Source organism: Rhinopithecus bieti, unplaced genomic scaffold (assembly GCF_001698545.2).
Source record: "Rhinopithecus bieti isolate Rb0 unplaced genomic scaffold, ASM169854v2 scaffold_20310, whole genome shotgun sequence".
Lineage (NCBI taxonomy): Eukaryota > Metazoa > Chordata > Mammalia > Primates > Cercopithecidae > Rhinopithecus > Rhinopithecus bieti.
Genome location: NW_016810331.1, coordinates 724,117 through 732,311, shown reverse-complemented (window position 1 = coordinate 732,311; position 8,195 = coordinate 724,117). Strand labels below are relative to the sequence as shown.

The window sequence follows — 8,195 nt, the reverse complement described above, 5'->3', positions numbered from 1 at the left end:
GGGCACCAGTGTCAACCCCCTGACCTGTGACAACCCACAGTGACTCCAGACACTCCCAGATGTCCCTGGGGCAGGGGCACAATTGCCCCCAGTTGAGGACTGCTGCTCTCTGACAGTCTTTTGGTAGCAGTAGAAACTATCATATTTACCAATTTAATTCTTTAACTAATTGGTCTGGTTTTCACTGAAACTCAAAATTCACGTTGACAGTGTCTTTGATTACTTAGGTCTTATTCCCATGAGAATGGACTAGAAATTCTCCTGCTCCAGGCAACTCCCAGATGACTCAGGCTCTTGCCTCGGTTGTCAACCTCCACCAGGAGGGAAGCAAAACGTTTTCAGACTTAGCATGGCAATTCCAGAGCCTCTCGTGGGATCCCCAGAGAGCTGGGGAATCTGCGGAATTCCAAAGGTGTATCCATCAGTAAGTGGTTGGGCACAAAATACTTCCACTCCCTAGGAGCCACCACAGCCCGTGCCCACCAGGAAGCACCCCAAGGTGTCTGCAGGAGACAGCTGTGCACTTAGCTAGTGACCCGGTGACGACAGCCAACCTAATCTAAGTGGGAGCTTTGGAAAGAAAAGATACCATAGGCCACCTTGCTTCGGGCACACCTCCCTGGGGGCTCTCATCAAGTGTATATTAGGCTCAGGGTGATGATTGGGTCCCACATTTAACTCACTGCCCTCATGCACGAGACCTTTTGCATGCTTGTTTAAATTTTCCTACAACTGCTTAGTCTTCCACACAAACCCCGTCGGCTGGGGATTGGAGTTAGGGAGCCAGGGAAGGCAACCATGGTTCCCAGTGAGCACATAACTATTTGTTTTTGGCTTGAATGGTCCCTTTTGATGAACAATCAATTCCAAGTTCAGCTGTCCATTGGATTGTTGCTGCCTCCCTCTTTCTCCAAATAGGTGTCTGGGTGTGAGCCCTGGGCACTGCAGAAGCAGCAGCCTATCCATGGTCAGTATGCAGCCTGCCTGCTGGTCTGTGAGCCCTGCCTGGGCTGTGGTCAGGACACAGAGGCAATGGTGGTCCTCGCTGCTCTCATTGCAGAGAGGTACCACCCACCCCTGCTGATGCTGGCCCGGCCTCACCTCTGGCTTCTGCAGCTCTCGGTGCTCCTCTCGTCCAGACACAAGATTGCCAGTGGTCCACAATGGACTTCGCATGTGCTTAAGTGGCAAGTGGGAGTTCCTGGGCCCCATACATGCTTGGCCTAGGGCCAAGAGGATAGGTCAGACCTTACCGTTAGACACCTCTCAGTGCTCCCAACCTGTATTGAGGCTGACACTGAGCCAAGGCAGAGCTTCTCTTATGAACCTGGAGCCTCGTTCAGTCAGGTATTTCTTCAACAAATGTGCATCAAGGGATCATCATGCTAGGCACTGCTGCAGGCACTGGAGATCCAGTAGCACACAAAACGAAGTCCCCTGCCCCATAGGAGCAAAAAGACAGTAAATCAACAATACGATCCACCACACACCAGAGAGTGATAGGTGCTGTCAAGGGAAGGATATCCCTGAAGGGCAATGGAGATTGCTGGGATAGGAGCTTGCTGTTTTAAATACACTGTCAGGGAAGCCTTCTCAATAAAGTAATATTTGAAAAGATTTGCATGGAGACTTAGAATTGAAAAGAGGTGAGCAATGAGAATATCTGGCAAAAGAATCTTTCAGACAAAGGGAACAGTTTATGCAAAAGTCCTGAGATAAGAAGGTCTGATCTATTTGCAAAACCGCATGAAGGCCAGGTGGTCAGAGTTAGAGAAGGCTTCAGAAGCATCCAGGTAGATGACAGTGGCTGCCTTCTCTTGGTGCAAATAGCCTCCTTGCCTGCTCCTGACTATGCTCTAACTTAAGGCCAGCCGCCTAACTTAAGGCTCCGTGATGTGGGCTGTGGACCCAGGTGTAGTTCCTTGCCCTCCCTCTACATTCTATTCCCTCCTCACTAGCTCCTGGCCCAGGCCCAGGGTAGGCAGGGTAGGGCCTCTTGTTCCTCTTTCAGTCTGGTTGGAGAACTCCCTCACTTTATGTCCCCAGTCCTCTCTCTCTGCAGTATGACTTGCAATAAAATTCTATGATCAGAACCTTGGAAAGCCTAAGTCTTTATGTCTAAACCTGGTAGGTTGGGAATTTTAAAATCCTCCCTTTCTTCTTTTATAAAGTCTTTTTCTCTGCTAGCCAACAAGCAACCTTTGTGAGAACCAGAAAATGTTTCTCACTCTCAGAGAATGCAGCCGTGCACCAGGACGCACCACTTGGCAAGCCAGCCCCAGGCTGGACTGCTGCTCCTTCCCCGTGACCTCAACAAAAATCCCATGGCCTGCCCCCAGGTGAAGGCCTAGCTGGCTCTCAAGACTACTTGTATCCCTAAATACTCAAGAAAGTTAACTCTGAGACTAACATTGTTCAATGACCTATGTGTTCTAGAGATGCGAGTGCCTGAACTTCCCTGGGATAACATAATTCATGGCATGGCCCTGGAGGGAGAAGACACCTGGATAATGGGATTTAAGTGGGGAATGAAAATATTATTCCCATTATCAACCAACATTTCCAGAAGAACCTACAGGATCAATTTGATCCTCAGAATAACTTTCTCTCTTCCCTCATGCCCAGGCCCAGTGCAGACATGTGTAGTCTGGTCCCAGCAGTCAGTGTTAGATAAAATAACAGACATGGTGGAGAACAGATACACGTGGAGAGCACTTGACTTAGGCCTGGGCAGAGGAAGGCAGCATGAGGAGAGGATCAAGGCATAATTAGCTGACATCTTATAAAGCTAACATCAGCATGTATCATGAATCATGAAGTGTTACAGGTGTGAGATTTTACCCTATATACACAGTAACAAGTTAGCCTGTCACAGTTTCCTGGATGATGGTAAAAGATATGAGACTCTTGAGTCAGCAACAAAAGACTTTATTACTTACAGTACAGTAAGAAACATGATATTAGAATCCATTCCCTTTGCCCCCCCCAAATTCCATCGAGAGGATACAGAGGGGACCAGGTGGATACTGCACATCCAGTGAGTTTGCATCACAGCTGAGAAGCAGAGTTTAGGGAGTGTGAGTATTTTATAATACATGAGAAGCAAACCTGCCTAACCTTTTCTCCAGAGGGATACTTTATTTTTATTTCACTGGACAGCAAGCACGCTTGCCCTTTGCTCTGTAGGGGGTATACTATCTTCCAGGCTGCTCTCTCTATAAACATTCTTGAAAGGGCAGTCTGGGACAAAAGCAGCCAATACCTCTGTCAATAGAAACAGGAAAGACACTTGGGGAATTGTCACCCAACGTGGTAGGTCAGAATTCAGTTGGAGATACTGGTGGAAGTTCAGGAACTGGCCACTGTCACCCCAGAGCTCTTGTTCTTGGTGGAAAAGGATGAACATTACAAAGCTGAAGACTACTTGTGTCAACAGAAGAGAAATTTATGGCCTTTCTGTCTCTGGTATTGACTAAAAATAAACTAAAGTGGACCCAAATACAAAACACAGGCAGGAACAAGGAGTCAGGCCCCTCTAGCATGCCTCCCCACTGGGCACTTCTGTAGAAAGTCTTGGGGCCCCGGCTGGTGGGGCTAGCAAGCTACACAATCCATCACTGCCAGGTAGCTCTTGGCAGCGGCCAGCACTGCGGGGCCTCTCGAGCCGTATCTCCAGGCAGGGACCAGTAATTAGGTGTTTAGATTCAAATCAACATTTAAAACAGCCTTGGGGAAGTTTTCGGTAAGCTAGGAGACCAAGTAAGCTACCATCAATTAAATCACGTGAACTGAAACTGCACATAGGGAAGTTTGTAAACTCTCCTGCAGATAGAATTATTTTGACAAGAAAATTTAGTTTGCTTTTCTGACTACTTCCTCTGCTCATAGAAGAATATTACATATTCACTAATTAATTTACTTTAATTAAATGAAGCTATTAGAAAAAAAAGATTGTTGAGCATTTGGTGGGTTGGTCTTGATTGAGGGATGAGGATACACAGATTGGTAAGTGGCCCTCCACTTCTTCTGGAAGCTCACAGACCTCCCAGCAATGAACCCCACGAAGCAGCAATCATGGAGGCTGGCAGATATTACCAGAGTCCTGGGTGGGAGTCGGCACCTGGCTCCCAGACACAGGGGCACAGACCACAGCACTCAGTGTGGGAAGGAAGAATCTCTTCATCCTTGCTCATCATCCTTTACTGTCTCCCCCTTCTTGACTTTTAATTGTGCTGTGTTCTGCAGACATACAGTTGAGCAGCAGAAACTTTTAGGATGCAGTGGTCAGAAATGTGAAAATCTAGAATACTTGGCAGAGTGCTGAACAAAGGTTAGGAAAGATGTTCAGATAAACCTACTGTAATATATGATTGGTGAAGAAATTAAGACATCAAATGCATAAATATCATGTAAAAGTAAATTCTTGCAACACATGAAAAAGAAAAGGTGAACTTCACACCCATTGGTATGGCTGTCAGCAAAAATATATAAATAAATAACAAGTATTGGTGAGGATGTGGAGAAATTGGAACTCTTGTGCCCTGCTGGTGGGAATGTAGAATGTGGCAACTGCTGTGGAAAACAGTATGGAAGTTCCTCAAAAAACTAGAAACAGAATTACCATATAATCCCACAATTCCACTTCTGGGTATATACGCAAAATAATTAAAAGCAAGCAAGGACTTGAACAGATATTTGCACATACATGTTCAGAGCAGCAGTATTTAAAAAGCCAAAGGTAGAAGCAACCCAAATGTTCATCAACAAAGGATAGATAAATAAAATGTCATATAAACACACAATGGAAATTATTTACCTTTAAAAAAGAATGAAATTCTGACACATGCTGCAACATGCATGAAACTTGAAGACATTATGCTAAGTTAAATCAGCCATTTATGGAAGGACGCATACTGCATGATTCCGCTTATATGAGGTACCTAATCAAATTCACAGATGCAGGAAGGAGAATGGTGGTTGCCGAGGTCTGGGGGGAGGGAGAGAGTGAAAGTTATTTTTTAACGGAAACAGAGTTTCTGCTGGGATGGTGAAAGTTCTAGAAATGAATGGTGGTGATGGTTACACAACAGTGTGAATGTACTTAACACGACCAAACTGCACACCTAAAAACAGTTAAATAGTAAACATTATGGGTATTATATCACAATAAAAAAAGTAAAGGTAGAATATGCAATGAGTCATGAGTTGAAAAATGGATGGCATGTTTCACTTTTTAGTCAGATGTCTTGGTGTTCCATAGACACAGCCAAAATGAAATGATGAAGGATTGGGGAATTGAAGCCAGGACTCTGGAGTCTCAAGTGACGGCCATAATTACTGCATTTCATTTCCTGTATGTAAGGCAAACTGAGTTCAGGACCAAAAGCAATATTCCAATGGGCTGTGATTAATTGCTCCTCCCCTGTTTAAATGGACCTCCTCGTGGCTTTTGCTATTGTTCTGCACAAGTAATTAGGGAAGTTTTCACTGCAGAGGTCATTCTTGTGCGTGTCCAAAACAAAGGCCAATTTCTGCTTAGTATTTATGAGACTTCAGACTTGGAGTACTCTAATCCACAGTTACATAATGAACATGTGGGTTTAACTGGGAAAGGAAGAGTCAGCCCTGCGGCTTGCTCCAGGCGTTGCACAACCTCTCATTCACTCGCACCAGCTTGCTTCGTGTTCTCAGTGCTTCTAAGGAGAATGTATTATCGCCTCTACAGATCGCCTTTACAGATCAATCTTAGAGGTTAAGCAATCTTTCCCCCAGTCACACAAACAGTAAAGAAAAGAGTGAAAAGTCCCGCTTTCCTCTGATTCAAATCCTTTTATGCTTTTCTGAACTCTGCATTGTAACAGCAATAGGAACCTTGGCTTTCCCTGAATCTGTTATTCATCTGTCTATTTGTTCACTTATCCAACAAATGCTTGTTCTTCACTTCCTTATTCCAGGCATAGTGATAGAGGGGCACGTAGGAGGGGCATGATCCAGCCACTTACAGATAATGTAAGGATGAGAAGAAGTCAACAGACAGAAAATAAAATGCAGGCATTTCTATCACAGAAAAAGAAACAAAAATTTTCCCATAGTACACTTGGAACATAAGTTAGAAATGAGAGTGAGGCAGTCACAGAGCTGAGGGGTTTGGGGATTTTATTCTGAGACAGGCAATGAATGGGGAGCCACTAACACCCTTAAACGAGAAAATGACTGGGGAAAATCTGCAATTTAGAAAGATCAACCTGATAGCTCCATGAGAGGTGCAGGTGACGGCAGGCAAATATGGAGGCAAGGAGACCATATTCCTTTCCTGGGGCTTCCCTAACAAATGACCACAAATGGGGTGGCTGCAAAACACAGAAATTCATTTTCTCACAGTAGCAGAGGCCAGAGTTCCAAAATCAAAGTGTTGCAGGTCCATGTTCCTCAGAAAGCTCTAGGAAAAAATCTATCCCAAGCCTTTATCTTAGCTTCTGATGTTGCTGACAATCCTTGGCTCTCTCTGGCATTCCCTGGCAGTCCCTGGCAATCCCTGGCAGTCTCTGGCAATCCCTGGCAGTCCCTGGCAGTCCCCGGCTTACAGACGCTTTGCTCAGTCCTGTCCTGTCATCATGTGGCGTTCTCCTGGCGTCTGGGCCTGGGTCTGTGTCTCTTCCCTTCTGCGTGTAACGACGCTAGTCATATTGATTCAGTCATATCAACTTTCATATTGAATGTCTGTTCCAACATGAGTTCATCCTAACTTGATCACATTGCAAAGACCCTATTCCAATAAGGTCACACTCATAGGTACCAGGGGTTAGGACGTGAACAGATCTTTTTGGGAGACACAATTCAACTCACAACAGAGACCAATTAGAGGACATTTGCAATTGGCCGGCTGAGAAAATAAGGCACTGACCAGCAGCACAGGCATGGTGAAAAGGAGGTGATGAGGAAAAAGAACCAGCCAAACCCAGCAACAGGAGGTGAGGTGTGTGCAGTGGAGCTCCAGTGCCCTGCTTAGGGCTGTGGGCATTAAGGAGAGGATTTGTGTGGGAAAGAGAGGATGAGGGGTGGCAGGATATGATAGCTTTGTCAAGTCTGCCTTTCAAACTTGGAGAAAAATTGTGGATAGGGATGGTGTTGATTCTCCACTGTTTTAAATGACAGAACTCTATTGTCTACAAGAGAAAAGGGCAACTTTGGATTTTGATGCTCAAAATCATTCAAGTCTTGTTCACAACTCTGTTTCCAGCCTCATCACTCCCACTTCTCCTTTCCCTGCAATGTGTGCGCACACACACATACACACACACACACACACGTGAACACGGCAAGCATTCACTCCATTCGTTTGTTTCTGCACTGCATGTCTCAGGGACCACGTGATGCCTGAGGATGAGAAATGTTTTATCCCTGTCTGGGCCCACCTGGTGCAGAGGACACAGCGAATGAAGATGGATAGTGAGACAGAGCACGGTGCTGTGCCTGCCCAAGGTGTGCCCTTTCCTGTTGCCCTCCTGTTTGCCTCCGTTCCTCTGCCTATGTGGCACCCTTGAGGAAAGAGAATGAATTCCTCGTATCCCTCAACTTACACAGTGTGTTGAGGAGATGGCATGCTGCCTTTAACCATCCATGTCTGCTCCACCATTCTGGAGTAACCACAGAAGGCAAGGTCAATGTTTGATTCATCTTCACACCTCCAAGGCCTCATACAACCTATTGCAGAGTAGGTGCTCAGAAAATCCTTTGCATAAAAAAGCAAACTCAGCCAGGAGCAGTAGCTCATGCTTGTAATCCCAGCATTTTGACAGGCTAAGGTGGGGGGATCACTTGAGGTAAGGGGTTCAAGACCAGCCTGGTCAACATGGTGAAACTCCATTTCTACTAATAATAAAAAATTAGCCAGACGTGGTGGCACTTGCCTGTAATCTCAGCTACTTGGGAGGCTGAGGCAGAAGAAAGGTTGGAACTTGGGAGGCAGAGGTGGCAGTGAGCCAAGATTGTGCCACTGCACTCCAGACTGGGTGACAGATTTCGTCTAAAAAAAAAAAAAAATGCAAACTGTCCTGGTTCTTTAAGGTAAGTCACTGGAGTCTACTGCAGGGATCACATGCACAGGCTGTGATGTCAGACAGGCCTGCATCTGAATCCTGGCTCTGATACTCTGTAGCTCTTTTTTTTTTTTTTTTTTTTTTTTTTTTTTTTTT

General features: G+C 45.5%; 1 pseudogene; it reads left to right on the top strand.

The window, feature by feature from the left end:
* The first annotated feature begins 349 nt into the window (after positions 1–349).
* LOC108541942 (60S ribosomal protein L9 pseudogene) overlaps positions 350–8,195 on the top strand; it is a 54,210-nt pseudogene continuing 46,364 nt past the window's right edge.